This window comes from Podarcis cretensis, assembly GCF_951804945.1.
Source record: "Podarcis cretensis genome assembly, chromosome: 5".
Classification (NCBI taxonomy): domain Eukaryota; kingdom Metazoa; phylum Chordata; class Lepidosauria; order Squamata; family Lacertidae; genus Podarcis; species Podarcis cretensis.
In genome coordinates this window covers 28,587,234-28,608,818 of record NC_137174.1, presented here as the reverse complement: position 1 = coordinate 28,608,818, position 21,585 = coordinate 28,587,234, and the positions used below count along the sequence as shown (strand labels likewise).

At 42.0% G+C, this 21,585-nt stretch overlaps 2 long non-coding RNA genes across 5 annotated transcripts in view; one reads left to right on the top strand and one right to left on the bottom strand.

Moving 5' to 3' along the window:
* The window catches only part of LOC307215942, a 576,636-nt gene that overhangs the window by 420,722 nt on the left and 134,329 nt on the right, over positions 1-21,585 (bottom strand). The gene's annotated exons all lie outside the window — the stretch shown is intronic.
* LOC307216215 lies at positions 4,317-16,305 on the top strand. Its single transcript, XR_013839004.1, has 2 exons — positions 4,317-4,380; positions 16,091-16,305. It is a non-coding gene; the product is annotated as an uncharacterized lncRNA (long non-coding RNA).

Genomic DNA, 21,585 nt, shown 5'->3' with positions numbered 1-21,585 from the left:
CTGGGTCAGGAAATTAACAAATGTAAAAAGAGACCTGTGGGTATGGTGAACCTTTGTGTCTGCAATTTGACCCCAGGTGCAAAGGCTGGGCCACTTCCAGCTTTTGAGGCCACTAGCCATAATAAATATTAAAAATGGCAATACTGTTTTAATGTAAGGCATCATGTAAAAGAATGAGTGGTTTGTTTGTATAATCAGTTTGTCTGAGAGGGTAAAATCATCACAGTCTAAGTCTGTGCCCTCAGAACAGATACATTTTTATTAATATTTATGAACATTTAAAACTCTTTAATATGATAAAATCTATCAGTTGGCAACCACAACAATGAATTCTTCCAAACCACATCTCTTAATAGTTTAAATCTGAGGCACTAAGCTGAGTGTGTGTTTTATATTTTGATCCAATGTGCATAAAAACAAGTCATGAAGCTTATCAAACGTAAAAAACAAAACAAAACAAAAACTAACAAGTGTCTAAATCTGAGGCCCCTTTGAGCCCGAAGAACCAGGCCAAATAGCCCTCCCACCTCCCACTCTGAATTGGTTCTGCCTACTATACTGGGATGCAGGTGGCGCTGTGGGTAAAACCTCAGCGCCTAGGACTTGCCAATCGTCAGGTCGGCGGTTCGAATCCCCGCGGCGGGATGAGCTCCCGTTGCTTGGTCCCAGCGCCTGCCAACCTAGCAGTTCGAAAGCACCCCCAGGTGCAAGTAGATAAATAGGGACCGCTTACTAGCGGGAAGGTAAACGGCGTTTCCGTGTGCTGCGCTGGCTCGCCAGATGCAGCTTGTCACGCTGGCCACGTGACCCAGAAGTGTCTTCGGACAGCGCTGGCCCCCGGCCTCTTAAGCGAGATGGGCGCGCAACCCCAGAGTCGGACACGACTGGCCCGTACAGGCAGGGGTACCTTTACCTTTTTTTACTATACTGAAATTTACAACAACAACAACAACAACAAAGTCTCACTCAAGTGTGATTTACAAATGCAGTCTGATGCTTGCCACCAAAGGTTTCATGCTTTTAAAAAAGCAATTCCTTTTAAAATTATTTTTTCAGACATCTTTACTGAAAGTTAAAACGTGCATAATTTTATGTGCACTAAACATGGTGTGATGTAAATAAAAGAGAGAAAGAGGAAAATGAGAAACAGCACCCATGTAGAAGGGAAAGTAAAGGGGGGAGGGGGGAAAACCCCAAACTGTATACTTTACAAAGTTATTACTGTATTCTAATTAAGGATTACATTATGTAATCCTTAAAATTATGTTTTTAAGGAAGCAATCCTAAGTACACTCACTTCTGAGTACACTTGCTTTGTAGCTTAATCTATAGGAACTATCAGTCTGCTGAAAGATGGATAAAATATTGAGGGTATAAAACATTCCATGGGTTAATCTCATCTATCCAAATATGGCAGTAAGTTCTGGCCAAAGTAATCAAGACCTGGTGCAAGATAGTTTAAAATTTAGATATTTCTAGAGTGAAGCAGGGAGGAAAGTGGAAGTGGAGGGGGCAGCAAATAGCCTTGCCCCATTAGGGATCTGGGTGACTGGTCACCCAAGCTAAGAGTGAGGCAAGCAGGAGCCCTGGCACACTCCAATTCACTGTCTGGCATACTCACTACCTGAGACCATTGACTCTGATAATTGACAAACAACTGGTGGAAGCCACTCACAAACAATGCCAGCTACCCCTTCTTCAAGCAAACCAATAATTTAAGGGCCACAACTTTGAACACAGAATCTGGAAGGTCTTGGAGTCAAATCTGGAGGTTATTGGGATAATATTTTCTACCTTATACATAATTTTCATAAAATGGCTTCTAATTAAGTATGGTAGACTTTAGACCATGATTTTGACAACAACCAAGCTTATATTCAAGGGATTCATGATATCTCCATTACATTGATTAACAATAATTTCTTCAAGACTTCAGAAGAGAACACGGGATCAATGTTTCATCAGCTTTATCATTAAACCAAACAAAATGTTTCATAGAGGAAGGCTGCGAAAGGGTGCTTTTTAAAACGTACACTAAGTAGATATTTTCCCATAATGGTCTATTCACATACATCTCATGTCTGTGCATGTCTTATACACAATACTAAAGGGAAAATATATGGCTGAATTAATCCATGAACCTTTTACCCCTTAGCTGAAGCAGGTAATCGGCCATAATAGCAAAATCAATGGCACATTACTATGCTGGGATATTGGCAGATCCATAATGAAAGTTAGAGTTTCACGACCAATTCCCTCTCTAGAGCTGGCTACTTCAGAGGATTAAAATATTAAGTTTTTCAATAATTAAACAAAACCTTCCTATATGTTATAGTGAAGGAGAGGGGCCCTCATGTGAGAATTAAAGAAAAACATGACCTCAAAACTACCATAAATGTGCCTCTCTTATTTTAATAACCCTGAAGCCTATATAAGTAGTTGAGGAATGTTTTATAACCATACTGAGCATGATACAAACAAAGTTCACCCCCTTTAGGCCTGCACTCCCAAATGTGTAATTGGAAGTAGGTCCCACTGAAATACATCCAAATAAACCATAGCTGCACTGGGATGTAAATGGCACTAATTTCAACTTCGCTGGGAATAAGACCCATTAAATACAGTGGGAGGAATTCAACATTGCTCTGTTACAAATGTTCCATTTGCACAAGCACTGCAGCTTGCCAGATCGAATGATCTCCCCTCATCTCCCTGCATGTTGTTCCAGGGGTTCTTCCAACCACCCACCAAGCCAATTTGGGGAGCATGGAAGGAAGAGAGGGGGTAACCCTGTTAGGCAAGTGGAATTCCTTGTGCAGGGTTTCCACTGATGGGGAGCATTAAGGGAATCCCCCCTCAAGTGAGATTTATTTCCAAGTAAAAATACATAAGATAACAATACTGTAAAGCAGATGCCTTATTATCAGCCACTGTAGTCAATAGGGCTTGCAGCTTCAACCTGAACAGTTATATTTTTTTCTGTATTGATTTAAAATCAATAAAGACTATTTTGCCTTGAGGGGAAGGGAGAAGAAATAAATCATTCAGGTGGGCTGCCACAATCCAGATGTCCGTGGTGGTTCCTCTTCCTTCTTCCAGCCATTACCACAGGGGCATCCTGACCTGGGCAGGATGCTAAGGAAGCCATTATAGCTTGTTCTAAACAATTGTTTTCACCTTCTATTGTAACATTTTCTTTCTCTCTCTCTTTTTAAACTGATCGTTATTGCTGCAATGCCCTTTTATGAACTGCTTTGTGAGGTCTGTTTGAAAAGTGGTACATAAATATCTTAATAAATAAGTTTCTCTAGCCAGGCGTTTGACTACAGACTTCTAAGTTGCCTATAAATTTCATATTCACTGAATCCCTAGTAAAATAGAAACATGTAGAAATAAACAGGTCAGGTGTTTTGGCCTTCCTTCTCCTTTCACACAAATGTCTCTCATATTAAACTGCCTTTGTAGGGAGCATATGGATTGAAAATTGAACGGTGTAAAGGCCGGAACCAAACCGGAATGGCTCAGAACACCAACTTCTAATCTACACCGATCCCCAAAATTAACAGTACATATATGAGAATTTGAGATTCATGCAGTAAGCCACCAAACCTCCACAGAAACCATGCTTGCATAAGCATCCTGGGAAATAACTGGTATTCCAGACAAACAGCACACAATACCAACTTCCAAGTAGGATGGTTCCAAAATACTGCCCGGACTCCTGGAGTCCTTACTACGTGTGACAGACCAACCACCCTCTGGGACTTCTGCAGAGATCCAGATGCCAGGTCTGACTATTATATTCAATTGAAACTGATCTACCATGTCCAGGCCACTTAGAAAGCCAGGGACAGGGGGTGATTCCCGGGAGTTACTTACTTACTTACTTACTTACTTACTTACGAAGTCACCACCTGCAGTTTCATAAAAAAGTACAGAAAGATGGCACATAACATATAACTATGTAATCAACCAAAGCTCCATGTTTAGAAAGCATGTTGTAAAGACCCGTCTAGACAAAAACGTGTTTGGAAGAGTGACATCTCAGGAAAAGGAGGGTTGGCTCCTGCTTGAAGTTCTATCAGCAGTGCGTTTCGCAGAGCAGGGCCAACTGAACCTCGGGGGAATTGGGAACCACCAGAAGTGCCCCACTGGAGGGTCTCAGTGATCATGAGGAATCAGGTGCTTTCGGTCCAAGTGGTTTAGAGCTTTACAGAGTAAAACAAGGTTAGAGAGACTTCACTGTGAACTGCTCAAGATGCCAGTGAGCAAGTCATTGTGAGCTCACTGAGTGACTGTCTATCTGATGCCCCCCCCCCGAGATCCAGGCAGAGAGAGGCAAGGCAGAGGCACAGGCTTTGTGAGCTCTCCTAAGGCCAGGTAAGCTCAGATATCCATTCTAGCTAAGCAACATTATTCTGGAAAAAGTGATCCAGAACACCAGCTTCACGTTACTACATGGGATTCATGGAACGGACCACAAAAATGTCTGCAGAAACTATGTTTCAATAGTAGTTCATATCCATAAAACACAGATTTGAATTTGGTTGGTTTGGCAGATTTAGGGCAGTGCAAACAGTTCCCTTGCACTGGGCGCCATGCTGAGATGGGCACCACAGGGTGTCACAACTATGTTGTACAGCACATGCATAACGGAAGGCAAGAGGCAGGGAGCACTGAATTTTGGCCTCTCCCAGGGCACCACTGAAATTTGAAAGAGCAAAGTTCAGTAGTTGGTCTATTTTTCCCTGACACATTTTGGCTTACTACATAAATCTCATCTAGAATACCATTTATAGACTAGAAGTGATCTGAAGGGGTTAACAAAATATAACATTGTAATGGTTTAAGTTCTGAAATATTGTTCTTACTTATCTTTAATACATCCCATTTTTTGGCATCATTTATATTTATGAGGGGGGCATTCTGGCCCATTCTGTTTGAGCTGATGTTTTTATTTCTCCAATGCTCTTTACCAGAGAGTCTTAAAACACAAGTCCTTGTTGATTTCAATGGAAATTACTTCTAGGGAAATGTGTTTGGGATTGCAATTTTGCTCAGAAGTAAGTCTCATTTATTTCTATACAATTCACTCCCTGAAAATATGAAGACTGAGGAGCAGAATCACAACCACAAATAATGTTGGCTACTGTGTTACAAATTTTAAGTTTTGAACTTTCAACCATTAGTGCAACACAGGTAATAATTAGGTGAACAGTGTGCAATTTTGTTTATTCAAAACTCATTTTCTAGATCTGTTCACTTGCCCTGGAGATACTAGCAATTTCAAAATAACAAATAAAGCAACTATAATGAAATTCAATAGCACACATTCCCTAGTATTGAAATGAGATCAGCTCATATTGTCCTTTTCCCTGGTGTAAACTGACAGTTCCTGAGACTCTGCAATATGTCATCAACATTTATTAATATTATAGCATTTTTAACATGTACTAAGTTTATAGTCATACTGTGGTGAAACTTGCAGTGTGATTATCATAGAATAATAGAATCGAAGTTGGAAGGGACCCCGAGGGTCATCTAGTCCAACCCCATGCAATGCTGGTATCTCAGCTAAAGCATCCATGACAGATGGCCATTCAACCTCTGCTTAAAAACCTCCAAGAAAGGAGAGTCCACCCACCACCTCTTGTGGCAGTCTGGTCCATTGCCAAACAGCTCTTCCTGTCAGAAAGTTCTTCCTGATGTTTAGTCAGAATCCCCTTTCTCGTAACTTGAAGCCATTGGTCCAGGTTCTAGCTTCCAGAGCAGGAGAAGACAAGCTTGCTTCATCCTCTATGTGACAGCCCTTTGGATATTTGAAAATGGCTATCTTATATCCTCTTAGTCTTCTCTTTACCAGGCTAAACATACCCGACTCTCTCTCATAAGGCTTGGTTCCAGACCCTTGATCATCTTGGTCACCCTCCTCTGCACATATTCCAGCTTGTTAATATCCTTCTTAAATAGGGCACCCAGAACTGGACACAGCACTCCAGGTGTGGTCTGACCAAGGCAGAACAGAACAGAGCAGTCCTATCACTTCCCTTGATGGGGACATTATACTTTTGTTGATGCCATCAAGAATAGCATCAGTTTTGTTTGTTTTTTGCTGCTGCATCACACAGTTGGCTCATGTTAAGCTTGAGTCACTAAGACCCCTAGATCCTTTTCACATGTACTACTGGTAAGCCAGGTGTCGTCTCCCCTCTTATATTTGTGCAACTGGTTCTTCCTGCCTATTTCCTCTCCTGGACTGGTTTCAAAAGAGGTGGCTGCTGTATCTTAGATTCTGCAAGGTTTTGACACTCCTTGTGTTTCCTGGAGCTTTATTTGACCTAGGGCAGTCAGCTTCTTTCTTCCTGACTTCAACTCTGTGCTTCTTTATTCCCCAATCCAGTTCTCAGGCTATGCTAGACTCCAGTGCTACAGAAAGTAGTCAATTGACTTCAATATTATGTACACATTTATTTGTCAGGGTGGTTTGTAACCCAAACAATAATATGCAAAGAGGGCCCCAATTACTTAACTTGGCATTTGGTATGCATAAAAAAAGAAATAAATACCCTTCTCTTACACACACTCACGTATACATATATCTCACCTTCCCCTACCCAAGACAAATACTACCCTCATTTCTCTGGAAGCCATTTTGTGTTGTCTCAGTTGCCGCAAGCTTTCTATGTTTTTGCCTGCAGTGATTTAATCTGAGCTTTGTAACAAGTTAGTTTTTTTTAAATGCCTGGGGAAAGAGTTGAACATAAAATTCACTGAGCTGGATAAAGTTGATGCTTGCAAGGCCATAACATACTGTGTATCCAGGTCAGCTAAAGAGGTGAAGGTAAAATTCACTCAGTACAGCTAGCTAATTTCCCTTGCAACCCTGTTTTGGAGGGCTTTGGGGGAGGGAGGAGAGATGTATTGTGGATTGGGTATTGTTACAGCTTAAAGTATAAGGCTACAGAAACTAAAAAAACCCCCACCTTGAGCCCTTTTTCTCAAGTCCTTCCTCTTTTTCTTCTTCCTCAGCATGCAACTTCAAGAAATAGTTTTGATTTAGCTCAAACATCCATCCCACATATGTTGTTGCATCCCAAAGTAGTTACATGATTGCGTCAGCATATCCAAAAACTTGCAATTCAATGAACATATGCTTAACTGCACCATTGCTATGGTACTGGGTGGGGTCAGAGCTACATGGACACATTAGCGCAGCACTCCTGCTAGTGAACCCACACAGCTCCATTCCAGTAAGCACCAGCCACATTGCCTGTCCTAAATTAGGGACACCAGTGCTACACATCAGGTCCTTGGTCCTTACTGTGGTTTTTGTATAGCTGGGGGGGGGGCAGTTGGAAGAACTCCAGGAGCAGTATGACTGGTACGGAGGCAAATATAGAGCCTTTTCTTGCAATAGGGCAAGAACTTGAACTCAGAATGGATGAAGGGATGTCACATCTAAAATGTGGTGACTAATCCCCCACCTCCAACTCAAACTTGTCTTTATTTCCAAAAGTGTCATGAAACACAATGCTTTGTTGCATTGCATTGATCTCCATGATCAGAAACACGGCTCAGGAAAGTGAAGAAATTTCGCTCTTAGCTTTGAACAGAGAGGACCTGGGGACTTGCCCCTGAAAACATCATTTACTTCAAGTTATTCACCTCAGTTTCTAAGGAAGTACTATTTTCTTTTGAGACATCACGATCTGTAGGTGCCTAGAAAGAGTGGGAATGATGAACAACTGATCCAGAACAATAGAACTCTTACATCTTTATATTGCATACTGTTGTATAACACCATTGTTTTGTATGTTCTATCTATATGCACTCTTTTTTTAAAGTGATAGGAGGCTCTCCTTGTTATTCCATCACCAGGGGAAGAGCACTGTGTGGTGACACAGGCTCAGGCCCTCTCTGTGGTAGTGGCCTGACTATGGGATGCCCTCCTCTTGCATATACAACTGCTGCTGCTAAATGTTCCTGTTTCAGCACCAGATAGAATACCTGGCAGTTTGTGGAATATTAATTTCTGTGTGACGTTAGCTAGCTGATGCAATGAAAAATCATTGAGGGCTCCATGCAGGTTTTATAACTGAGATTTTTTTAGTGCTATGCCATGGTTACACCTGTTCTCAGTTTAATTAAAATTGTTTGTTTAATTGGACTGTAATCTGGCCCTGGGATGGTTTGATGAAGGGTGGGTGAGAAACAAACAAACAAACAAACAAACAAACATTGCTGCCATTATGTTGTTTGCCACCCTATGCTTTATAATATGCTTTGTAATGTTACACTGGTATAGCATTATGTACATATGTGCTGTTACTTCCCCCCTTATTTTCCTTTTTTTGCTGGTATAGCAAGTTTAGAAATATTTCCCATGTTTTAATGCACTCCAATAGCAACTGATACCCTTTTAAAAAAAACACCACACACCTGAATCTTAAAAGCTATATTAAAATGCATTGAAATTACAATACAGTTTTATCTTCAGACATGACCTCTGACCACCGATGGAAGAGTATGAAAGTAAAATATGACACATTTCAAGACTAGTTAAAATGTATTGAATGTTTAAAGCTCCATCAAAAGCATCTAAAGTGTTCAATTATTTAAGGTCAAAGGAAAAACTGCAAGGTCTCATCTGAGACTAGAAACTCATTTCAGAAAGTCCTCTCTTGAGAGATGGATGAAAATTTAGGATAGCGTTACCAAAAAAATATATTTGTGGGAGTTATAAACAGGGAGCTCTGAACCCAGAAAGGTACAGGCTAAACTTATGGATGTTAACTTTGAAGTATGTCATTCAATGGAGTTCAGAACATAAGTGTGCACAGTCTTACCCACACTTGACTCCAAATAAAATCAATGAGACAAGGTAACTACATTGGTTCCCAGTACGTTCCTGAGCACAATTCAAAGTGTTGGTGCTGACCTTTAAAGCCCTAAATGACCTCAGTCCTGTATACCTGAAGAAGTGTCTCCACCCCCATCTGGGCACTGAGGTCCAGCGTCAAGGGCCTTCTGGCGGTTCCCTCGTTGCGAGGTTACAGGGAACCAGGCAGAGGGCCTTCATGGTAGTGACATCCGCCCTGTGGAATGCCCTCCCATCAGATGTCAAGGAAATAAGCAACTATCTTACTTTTAAAAGACATCTGAAGGCAGCCCTGTTTAGGGAAGTTTTTAATGTTTAATGCTGTATTGTGTTTTTCATATCCGGTTGGGAGCCGCCCAGAGTGGCTGGGGAAACCCAGCCAGATGGGCGGGGTATAAATAATAATAATAATAACAACAACTTGTTATTAACTCACTCAGCCCTTATTAGTGTTGTTGTTGTTGCTTGTATACCACCCTTCATCCACAGATCTCAGGGTGGTTCACAACATAAAATTACAATATAAAAACCACAAATACATTGTAAAGCTAAGAACAACAAACCAATACAGTCGTACCTTGGTTGTCGAATGCCTTGGTACTCGGACGTTTTGGCTCCTGAATGTTGCAAAGCCAGAAATGAGTGTACTGGTATGAGAACGTTTTTCAGAAGCCGAAAGTCCTATGCGGCTTCTGATTGAGTGCAAGAGGCTCCTGGAGTCAACTGGAAGCTGCACCTTGGTTTTTGAACCATTTCAGGAGTCAAACAGACTCCTGGAATGGATTATGTTCGACAACCAAGGGACGACTGTAATCCCTTCCTTCCACAACACATTTAAAAGGGCATCAGATGGGACCTAAGCACAACATTTTTTTCTGAATGAGAGTCATAGGTCTTTTTTAAAAAAAATAAAGTATTTTAATACTTTGTTGGAAACCGCCCAGAGTAAATTATTATTATTATTATTATTATTATTATTATTATTATTCTAAATTTGTAATGCAAGCATCATTCTAAAGTGGCAAAAGCAGTTTCCGTAATCCCTGTACCTGCTTAGGTGGGTTATTTTATCCCATTAAAGTTGTGGGCTTAAGCAGCCTAACTATATGGATGATAACAACACACAGGTACAATGGCAACTGATTTTATTGGAGCTGGATTGTATTCTGGAGACAGAGAAACTTTCAGCCAGATATAGTTAACTGCATGGCTGAGATATGTATGACTATAGCAGTTCGACAAGCCTGATCTAATATGTGATTACTTAGTACTGTATATCGATCCCACTGTGCTCATTGGGCCTTACTGCCAAGTAAATTTGTTTAGGATTGCAGCCTTACCAGCAAAGAAGTAGTTTTTGCATCAACACAAAATGCTAATTTGCACGTCCAAGTGTCTGTAACTATTTTAAGCATAGCTTTAAATGGGGAAGGTGATTCTGAGCAGTTTCATTGGCTTCCGAACACAACATTTTTCGCTGAGTGACCCTTTTGCATCCCAGATTAATACCTGTCAAATTAAGCTGCCTACTGGTTTAAATTAGCAAGTGCAGTAAGTTCTTGGGTACTGTCTGTACCTATAAATATATTTTAATAGCACTAACAAGTGCTTCCACATCAACGACATTAATAAAATATGCATCTACAGTCGAAAATCGATTAATTGTGACAGAAGAACAGGAGATTGTAGCAGGAGAAACATTTTCTTGCACCAATGGTTGCAATAATTATTATTATTTAAAAAACAACAACGAAACAAGAAACCTATTCAGTTTTTAGGAGTCACTTCCATGATTATTAAACTAATAAGTCAGACAAGCAAAGCAGCACAGCTGTGTCTGTTTGCACATCAGTGGGCACATAGATTCAGTGTTGTTTTTTAATCAAGAAAAAGTAACAGTTTGAACTACTTCACTGGTTTGGCAGTCTTTACTTTTGAGAAGTACCTCCTCTTGGCTGAGAGACAGGGTGTGCACCAACAGTGGTTCCCTATGAGCAACCTGGGCAGCCCTGACTAACAGACAGAAGGTTTCTGGTGTGGCTCGTATCTGAGCTTTTGTGAGATGGTTTGAATTTTACTTCAGCAGCTTATGTCTTTTGCAAGAGAGAGGCACTCTTTCAGGTATGGGCTTGGCCCATGTAGACGAGGATACATTTCCATTAAATGAAAGCAAACCGTACATCTGTATACTACCAACATGTTAGCATTTTTCTCATCACCCTTCTTGAATAAAAGAAACAAGAGTGGTTCATGAAGTCACACAAATATACAGTGCAATTCCTGGCTTCAAAATAAGCACCTTGAGCAGAAATTACCTCAGACAATATCTGATCAGTGGGAACAGAAGACCACCTCCAACGCTATGCCTTGCAGTTGCCAAATTGCCCAAAGGCAGTTTTACTGTATTTACAAGCATTAGGTTTCTGTCCCTAATGCCAGCCAATCATTTCATTGTCCTCACAGCTGCAGAAGGCTAAAGCAAGGTGTCTCAAAGACACTAAATGGTAAATTATAGGACCCTCAAGAATGGCAATATTCAACCCTTTTAAGCCTGAAGTGGCTCATTTGAAGAGGAATCAATGATTAAAGAGTGTTTCATCCTAGAGTGACAGTAGTGGTGCCAGGATTAAGAGCACTGTGACATCTGTTGATCCTTCAAAAGCAGTCTCCTTAAATATTTCCACTTCAGAAGATTTCCAGTTATCTTTTTTCAGTTCTGAGGGTGTTTATGCAAGTTTTTGTTAAGTTTATGGCACCCTCTTGGGCGCAAGAGGCAAGTTTTTCCCTACCCAAACAATATCTTCTTAGGTATTGTCCAGGGAAGAGGCCTGTTTTGCCTGTCTCAGAGACCACTACAGTACTTCATTTTTTCCCAACCAGCTTGAGAGCTCTTTTTCCTCCACACAGATATGAGAAATGCTAGATTCATAACAAAATTGCACTGCTGATGACAACGTCCAGTAGTGAAACACTGACCAGGACTTTGACCATTTGTGGATATTATACCAGGTCAACCACCAGACATGATTGTCTTCTGACAGGAGTAATTGTTCTGGGTTTCACATGGCTGTTTTCAGAGAGTTCTTATCTCATTTCTAGTTTGGGATGTTAAAGCAAATATGACTACAGAGGTAGGCCGTGGAGTGCTGTCAGCCTTCCCAGTAGGTGAAGGACTCTTCCCATGGCTGCCACTGAATGAAGAGCAAGAGCACATGGGGATAGGATTTATTGGCTGATGTCAGTACATGTGGTTGGTACTGGGCACCCATCACTGGGTCAAAAATCAGCTCTGGTCAAATCTGTGGGGAGTTGTCACCTGCAGGTGGGGAATATGAGGCTAAAGTGGTGTGGAGGGAGTCCCTGAAACCAGAAGAACAGCAGAGGAAAAGAGGGGTCAGGAGACTAGAAGTGGAAGCCAAGAATGGTCACCACATGCAGAGGTACCAATGCACCTCCCCAGACACCCAAGATAGTCTCGAGAGAGAAAGGTTGAAGAAGGAGAGGACGGACATCCCAGGAAGAGGAACTGGCTAGGGGAAAGAACTAGGGAGAAGCTCAAAAAGCAGACAAGCCAGGAGGAGAAGAATATTTGCATGTCCTAGCAGGTGGCGCTGTGGATTAAAGCCTCAGCGCCTAAGGCTTGCCGATCGAAAGTTCGGCGGTTCGAATCCCTGCGGCGGGGTGCGCTCCCGCTGCTCGGTCCCAGCGCCTGCCAACCTAGCAGTTCGAAAGCACCTCCGGGTGCAAGTAGATAAATAGGGACCGCTTACCAGTGGGAAGGTAAACGGCGTTTCCGTGTGCGGCTCTGGCTCTGGCTCTGGCCAGAGCAGCGATGTCACGCTGGCCACGTGACCCGGAAGTGTCTCCGGACAGCGCTGGCCCCTGGCCTCTTAAGTGAGATGGGCGCACAACCCCAGAGTCTGTCAAGACTGGCCCGTACGGGCAGGGTACCTTTACCTTTACCTATGAGGTGATGATGAGAGGAAGAAGGATTTTGCTTTCTCCTCAAAGACCCCGGGTTCTGTCACTTGTCCATGCCTTGAGCTCAGCTGAACTGCTAATGTCTCCACAGTGCTACAGCTATAAGTAGGAAGCACTTCTGAATTATGGGGATATTGTGTTTGGTACCAGTGTGTTCACTGGAGTCTGTGTAACCTTTGAACTGGTAAGGTTCAAAACTCCTTACCACTGGAGGGCATGACAAGGATATTTACTCATCACTATATTGGTGTCTGTTATCAACAACAGTTGTCATAGTGGCTCCCAGAGAGGCCCATAGAGTGTTCTCCTTAGGCTTGATAACTACCACATTAGCAAAGCATCCTGGCTTCAGAAGCCAGATGCATAGCCAAGAAAGGATTAGTTAGCAGACTGTGAGGGTAAGCAGGTTAGCATTCTGGGCCTTCTCTGAATGGTATCAATGAGTTAACAATTCTCATCCATTTTGACAAATCCTATATTATTTATTCACCAGAGAAACATGACGTCTTTCATTCTCCAACTGGAAGTCCGCAAGATCATAATCAAGGTGGTGATAAATTTTACTACATTTTCAAGCAGTGCGCGTAGGAGGGATGACTGAGATTAACACAGCAGACTGGCTCATCAATGAGTCAGAGTGGATTCTCTATCTCCATTATTTCAAATGGGTAGCCTGCCAAATAAATATATACACATACACGTTTTAGCCAAGACACCTGGTTCAGCTGTTCCCGCTTAGGCTCCACAGAGTGATTATCCATACAGCGGAGATTAGCATGATAGGTAAAATCTGACTGCAGGAACTGGAATGTCTCAGCCAGTGCTGGGCTTACAAATAGCCACCAGGAGAAGTGCATTGTGTGATAGTGGCACGAAACTTTCTCTGTAGTAGCACTCCTTCTCTGGAATGCCTTCTTCTCAGAAATGGTGCCAACTTCACATGAGTTTTGGTACCATTTTAAAATGCATATTTTTATGCAGGCGTTTGGAAGCAGTTAAGTGAAGTGGTCAGCTGCAACTGTGTACCTCACCCACTGCATCGTTTGATGTGCTATGAATAATTTTAAATGGCTGTTTTATGTTTAAATGGATTTGTCTATCTGTATGCAGAAGGGAGGATTTATAAATCAAACCAAATAAATGAATAAACCTGAAACCACTGGAGAAAGGGGAAGCAGAACTTAAAATAACTTTTTCATTCTTTGGGATTCCTGGGTAGAGCAGCCTCCCCACCCCACCAAAAAAAGACAGCCTGACAGTCAGAGGCAGAAGCATAGAATCATAGAGTTGGAAGAGACCACAAGGGCCATCAAGTCCAACCCCCTGCCAAGCAGGAAACACCATCAGAGCACTCCTGACATATGGTTGTCAAGCCTCTGCTTAAAGACCTCCAAAGAAGGAGACTCCACCACACTCCTTGGCAGCAAATTCCACTGTCGAACAGCTCTTACTGTCAGGAAGTTCTTCCTAATGTTTAGGTGGAATCTTTTTTCTTGTAGTTTGGAACCATTGCTCCGTGTCCGCTTCTCTGGTGCAGCAGAAAACAACCTTTCTCCCTCCTCTATGTGACATCCTTTTATATATTTGAACATGGCTATCATATCACCCCTTAACCTCCTCTTCTCCAGGCTAAACATGCCCAGCTCCCTTAGCCGTTCTTCATAAGGCATCGTTTCCAGGCCTTTGACCATTTTGGTTGCCCTCCTCTGGACACGTTCCAGTTTGTCAGTGTCCTTCTTGAACTGTGGTGCCCAGAACTGGACACAGTACTCCAGGTGAGGTCTGACCAGAGCAGAATACAGTGGCACTATTACTTCCCTTGATCTAGATGCTATACTCCTATTGATGCAGCCCAGAATTGCATTGGCTTTTTTAGCTGCCACGTCACACTGTTGGCTCATGTCAAGTTTGTGGTCAACCAAGACTCCTAGATCCTTTTCACATGTACTGCTCTCAAGCCAGGTGTCACCCATCTTGTATTTGTGCCTCTCATTTTTTTTTTTGCCCAAGTGCAATACTTTACATTTCTCCATGTTAAAATTCATCTTGTTTGCTTTGGCCCAGCTCTCTAATCTGTCAAGGTCATTTTGAAGTGTGATCCTGTCCTCTGGGGTGTTAGCCACCCCTCCCAGTTTGGTGTCATCTGCAAATTTGATCAGGATGCCCTTGAGTCCCTCATCCAAGTCGTAGATAAAGATGTTGAATAAGACCAGGCCCAAGACAGAACCCTGTGGCACCCCACTAGTCACTCTTCTCCAGGATGAAGAGGAACCATTGATGAGCACCCTTTGGGCTCGGTCAGTCAGCCAGTTACAAATCCACTGAGTGGTAGCATAGTCAAGACCGCATTTTACCAGCTTCTTTACAAGAATATCATGGGGCACCTTGTCAAATGCCTTGCTGAAATCAAGGTAGGCTACATCCACTGCGTTCCTTTCATGAGCCAGTAGCCTATGATTTCATGAGCCAGTAGCCTCTGGTATGTTCTTTTTATATGTCTGAATTTATCAGCGTTCAGCTTGGATATCCTGTGTCTCCAGTGAGACCTCCCAATGTTCCTTCAGCAGGACTGAATCCTTCTGCTCTCTGTATATGGTCATAGGAGAGGCAAAAGAGGTACAGTGTCTTCTTCCCCTGCCCTCCTCCTGAGTGTGTGGAATTTTACAAAAACAACCCCTAATTAAATATTGGCCCGACTTTCAAATTGGCCCGACTTTCAAATTCAGGAACAGATCCAAGACATATGTTCTCTGGGTCTGTTTGGGGCCCTGGGTTGGTGGGAGCGAAAACTGTGCACAGCCTAAAATTAACAAATTACACTATCCTTTCATAACTCAGGGACGTGCATGACGCTGTGGGTTAAACCACAGAGCCTAGGACTTGCCAATCAGAAGGTTGGCGGTTCGAATCCCTGCAACAGGGTGAGCTCCAGTTGCTCAGTCCCTGCTCCTGCCAACCTAGCAGTTCGAAAGCACGTCAAAGTGCAAGTAGATAAATAGGTACCGCTCCGGCGGGAAGGTAAACAGCATTTCCGTGCGCTGCTCTGGTTCGCCAGAAGCGGCTTAGTCATGCTGGCCACATGACCTGGAAGCTGTACGCTGGCTCCCTCGGCCAATAAAGCGAGATGAGCATTGCAACCCCAGAGTAGGTCACGACTGGACCTAATGGTCAGGGGTCCCTTTACCTTTACCTTTCATAACTCATTCTCCCCCCCCCCCTCTCATTTCTTAGAATTTCAAGGCAATGCTGGGCAGTTTCAGCTGAGGACACAAAAATATCAAGTCCTTCAGGTCAAAAGCATAAAATGCATTTACCAAGGTAAAGTCAAACGCCTTATAGCAAAACTTCTACCAAGAAACTTTCACCAGATATGCTATTCCTTTAAAATTAGAAAGCAGAAATCCTAAAGTGAATGAAGACAATTAAAACTGTGTCCAAGTCAACAAGTCTGTGTTACAAGTCATGTATTTTCAATTAGATATTCATACAGTGTGGAAGTGAGCTTAGATGCGCCGATGTATCAGTAGCATCAACAGAAATATTCATCATCATTATCACTTTCATCTGGCAGAAATTAGCAGCAGATGTTATGGAACTTTTCCACATTTATACTCCAAGTCCACAACTCCCACTGAATACAAAGGAGTAGAACACAATGAATTATAGGATGAAAATCTATAGTTTTGAAACTGCCTCATAAGCACGGATTGGCAGTGAGGTAGCTTTAAGTCTACAACGCTGCTGGCTGCTCTGATCTCTCTGTATGGGTGACTTAAAACATATTGTCTCTCAACCAATCAGAATGGAAGTTACTGATCCATTAGTAGAAATATGCTCAAAGCATTCCAGTTTCCATAATGATTGTTTAGTACATTTTCACAACAGTGCAGTATGCAGTACTCAGATAGCTTGCTTCTGCTTTAGGCTAGTCAGGGAACAGAGACCTGCTTAAATATGACAGATTGCCTCATAAACTGGTATACCCACTAGAAGCTCTGTTGGGTTTGAGCAAGCATTCCTGCCGAGGAATTAGCCATAAATTGACTTCCACTCTGTATATCTGGAGAAGGCGGGGATGAAAATGGCTGCATGCTGGTTAGCATCCACTGCAGCATGACAGCAGTGGTTTTCAAACTTTGTTCCATGGGAACTCTGAAGTTCCTTGGAAGATTACCAGGGGCTTCTCAGTGATGTCATACAAGCTTCGCTGAAAAACAGATTGCCCATAATCCATTATATCACCCAGAGATGTATTCAGTATTTTCTTTAAAATATTTTTAGTGAGTGTCTAACACAAGCATAAGGGAATCCTAGAAAAACACACACCAAAATGATCAAAACCATTCTTTTTTGTTCCCTCTAATAGCAAAGTTGGGTGGCTGAGTGGAAATTTGGAATATGGATATATATATTCCTTTTCCTTGTCACAGCAATGTAACACAACAACAGCATGCATCAGGATAATAGAGATATAAAGCATAATTTGCTTGGTCTGGCTGCCAACAATTTAAGAAAATGTGAGGATATTTTATTTTATATTTAAAAGAATTAAAATGGTTTATTTTAATTAAACAGCAACAGACCAACAGGAACCTGCAAGCTTCCATGGTTTACAAAGTACTGAGCACAGTTGACTCTGAGCATATGCAGATAAGAATAGAGTAATTCACCACATTCTCTAGGAGGTGTAACTTCCAGGATCATATTGAACACCAAAGAGAGAAACTCCCACCTTTTGTTGGAGTTGGGTGAAAACGCACAGCTATGCTATGCCGCTGGATTTCTCTATTGTTCTCTATGGGCAGCGCTCACTTCTGTGGCAGCAGCAGGGAGATATAAAGAAACCAAAAGTCTGACACACTGTTTGAGTCTATCACTTTAGTCTATAAACTGAGAGCAGGTGACTCACAGAAAGAAAGAGAGAAAGAATTGACTGAGACCCCTAACAACTGAGACCCCTAACAACTTTACTGAGTGCATGGATTAGAGCTGGGAGATGCAGGCCATGAAGTTAAACTTCTCTTCCTGCTTTACAACAGGAAGGATGGAGAGGAAGGCAAAGGGATGACCATCCCCATTCCCCAAGAGGCTTGAACAATGCTTCTGTGCCAAGCTGAAGCAGGAGCAAGCTTCTTAGGGAAGTGGGGACACACTGCACCATTTTGCTGCTGGTCCCACTTGCTAAAAGAAACATTAATCACAACAGCGGAAACAAGAGGAAACTATTCAGGGCCAGCCAAAAGTTTTCAGAGCTACCTATGGTTTGTTACTAAAAGAGAATATGGAAGGACCAAGCCAAATTTCCAAAGAGAAGGAGAGCTCTCCACTAACAAGGCACTGCCCTACCTTGCCATTTGCCATAGGTAAAGGACCCCTGGATGGTTGTTAAGTCCAGTCAATTTCAACTATGGGGTGTGGCGCTTCTCTCTGCTTTCAGGCCAAGGGTGCAGGTGTTTGTCTGCAGACAGCTTTTTTGAGTCATGTGGCCAGCATGACTAAACTGCTTCTGGCGCAACAGGACACCGTGAAGAGTACCAGAGCACACAGAAACACCTTTTACCTTCCCACCGCATCGGTATCTATTTATCTACTTGCGCTGGTATGCTTTTGAACTGCTAGGTTGGAAGGAGCTGGGACTAAGCAACGGAAGCCCATCCCATCATGAGGATTCAAACTGCCAACCTTAGGATTTGCAAGCCTTTTACTATCTATCATATTTCAGTGGGTGGAGGCACTCAGACAAGGCCTCTGGGGAATAGCCCAACTTGTGGGTAGATTTATATGGGAGCAGGTAGTTGCACTGGATTGCTGAATATGATTTAATGGTGTGGTCTCAGCTCACAAGGAGAAGTAATGGGGCTGACCAATTCTGGCCAATGCTCAATTTAACTGAAAGAACATGCCCCAGAATCCACTGCAATGTGCAAGGGTTCCATTAGAAGACAGTGATTTCTCAGCAGACAAGTTGATGTAGAAAGTGTTCCTTGAAAGAAGAAAGTTTGGAAAATTAGGAGAGTCATAGGAAGAACAGAGCTCACTTTGAACACAGGCTTACTTTTAATAGAGGATTAGGGGGTGTATTGATTTCTACTCTCTTGGCCATTGTTTAGAGCACCTCTCAAATGGCTGACATTTTACTCTGTTTTTTATCCTTTTCAATAAACAAATTATTGATTATTTTTAATAGGTTTTGGATTGACAAGTTCCACTTAAAACAATAGCTCGTTTAGGTTATATAGCCCCTCTCCATAGCAGCCCAGGACTGTGGAAAGTTGAAGGAGCCACTGCTACATGGAAACCTTTTCTAGATTCCATTCTGATTAAGATGTAACATTTGAAGCCTAAAGCTCTACAATTTAGAATAATTGCATGCATATTAACAACAACTACGAGGACATTTGTCTTTTGGGAATTGGGTAATTACAAGGGCTGCTGACCAATTATAATGTTTAGTTAATTAACTGTGTTGCTTTTAATCAATTAAATGACCAATTAATCTATTAAGTACTAGGATACAACAACATTCGCCAATCTTGTGTTGCTTGTAAATTTGTTTTTCACTTTCCATTTTTATAATTTAAAATGCAGTCTCATTCTCATGCATTTTGATATTGCAATTAAAAATATAGCCATCCTTTGGCGCTTTTAACAAGTAAACCACAAAATTGCACCCAACCAAAAACAAAAACCCTGCAGTATGCTCTAATGTGGTGGAGAGAATTTTATATGACCACAGCTGTGACAGCCCAACATGGGCCTAGTTTTGCCAGTAATGGGGTGGACAGGGGGAGATGCAAATTGCAAATGCTAATTTTATGTAAGTGTAATCAGTTAAAAATGACTCATTAGCGAAGACTAAGGCTAAACTGAGGGGGAAATAGCAAAAAGAAAACTGGAGGAGCTTAAATTTCACCAAAAAAGAACTACATATGAGGCTGAAATCTTAATCCTGTATATGGGTTGGTTTACAAGAAATGTAAATGTGAGGAAATGTGATTCCAGCTGCCAAACTACTTACTGGAATTGCTTGTCCCACCCTGACACCCCTGGATGAAAATATGTGTACCAGCTACCAGCTGCCATTATTTGTAGATGATTTGGAGCAAGAACCAGTGCAAAGCTGCCTGTTCACCAGAGGTATACAGCTTAGTACACTGAGGGTTTATGGCAAGCAGCATGAAAGCAAAACAAAAACCCAGCCAGGTTATTTTTCTCTTAGCTGATTGGCAACTCTGCTATACCTGCATGTCAACTGTGTACTGTAATGTTCTCTCTGTGACTGAGGAATCTGCTGATAACTTTGAGAACTTGAGCTATACTAGTTAAATAGCCAACTAAAAATCAGGCATCCCATGAAAACAAACTTAGACCAGCTGTCCTATTGAGACTGCAAAATCAAATTCACAATTTTTGCATTCCACTAATTCATGGTGTATAGTTAAAGTTATGGTTTTCCCAGTAGTGATGTATGGAAGTGAGAGCTGGAGCATAAAGAAGGCTTATCGCCAAAGAATTGATGCTTTTGAATTATGGTGCTGGAGGAGACTCTTGAGAGTCCCATGGACTGCAAGAAGATCAAACCTATCTATTCTGAAGAAAATCAGCCCTGAGTGCTCACTGGAAGGACAGATCCTGAAGCTGAGGCTCCAATACTTTGGCCACCTCACGAGAGGAGAAGACTCCCTGGAAAAGACCCGGATGTTGGGAAAGAGGAGAAGGAGAAGGGGACGACAGAGGATGTGATGGTTCAACAGTGTTCCCGAAGCTACCAGCATGAGTTTGACCAAACTGCAGGAGGCAGTGGAAGACAGGAGTGCCTGGCGTGCTCTGGTCCATGGGGTCATGAAGAGTCGGACACAACTAAACAACAAAATTCATAGTGTCACTGCATTCAGCATGGGAAACCAAAGGATAAAGGATAAAAAAATAATAATTTGCTCGCTCTGTTCCTAGATGCTTTACTTTGTATCAGCACACTTGTACCAGGGCTTCAACTGGCCTGATAAATGATACGGTAGTTTTTCAAATCAACTGGGACAAGTCAGGTGACAAATTATTTCCATTAGCCTCAGCAGAATTGAAACAAACAGATCAATACAAATGATTTGCTGCAAGTTTAGATCATAAATTTTCTTTTGCCTAGTTTTATCATTTGAAAATGGAAACATTTTCCCCATTGTGTGTGGGGAAAAGGTTCATTACAGATTTGATCATTTCTAGTTAGCATCTAACTGCCCACCATTTAACTCCAAAGATGTTTTAGAGGCTGTTATTTTCTTCTATGGCAGGCAACAACGTTATTTTGAAAGGATGACAAACAGCAAATAGGAAAAGGATCCTATTCCTCTAGAAATCATATTTACTTTGAAATTACAGGCAAAAATAATTTTAACATTTCATGCTTTGTATAATGATTAATAGGAACTGCTTTGCTAGATTACAGTAAGATTAGATTTTATTTAATTACATTTATATTTCACGTTTCCTCTAGGGAGCCAAAGGTGCTGTCCCTCCCTCCCTCCCTCCCTCCCTCCCCAGTTTATCTTCACAACCACCCTGTGATAAAGGTTAGGTTGTGAGATAGTGGATGGTATCAAATGCACTTGTTTCGTTAGTACAATGATTTGCACTGGCAGAGTTGAACTTGCATTGCCCCCTACACACATCCAGCACTCTCCCCAAATTGGAGGGTTGGGGAATTCCTAGAAAATATTTAGGGGGCATGG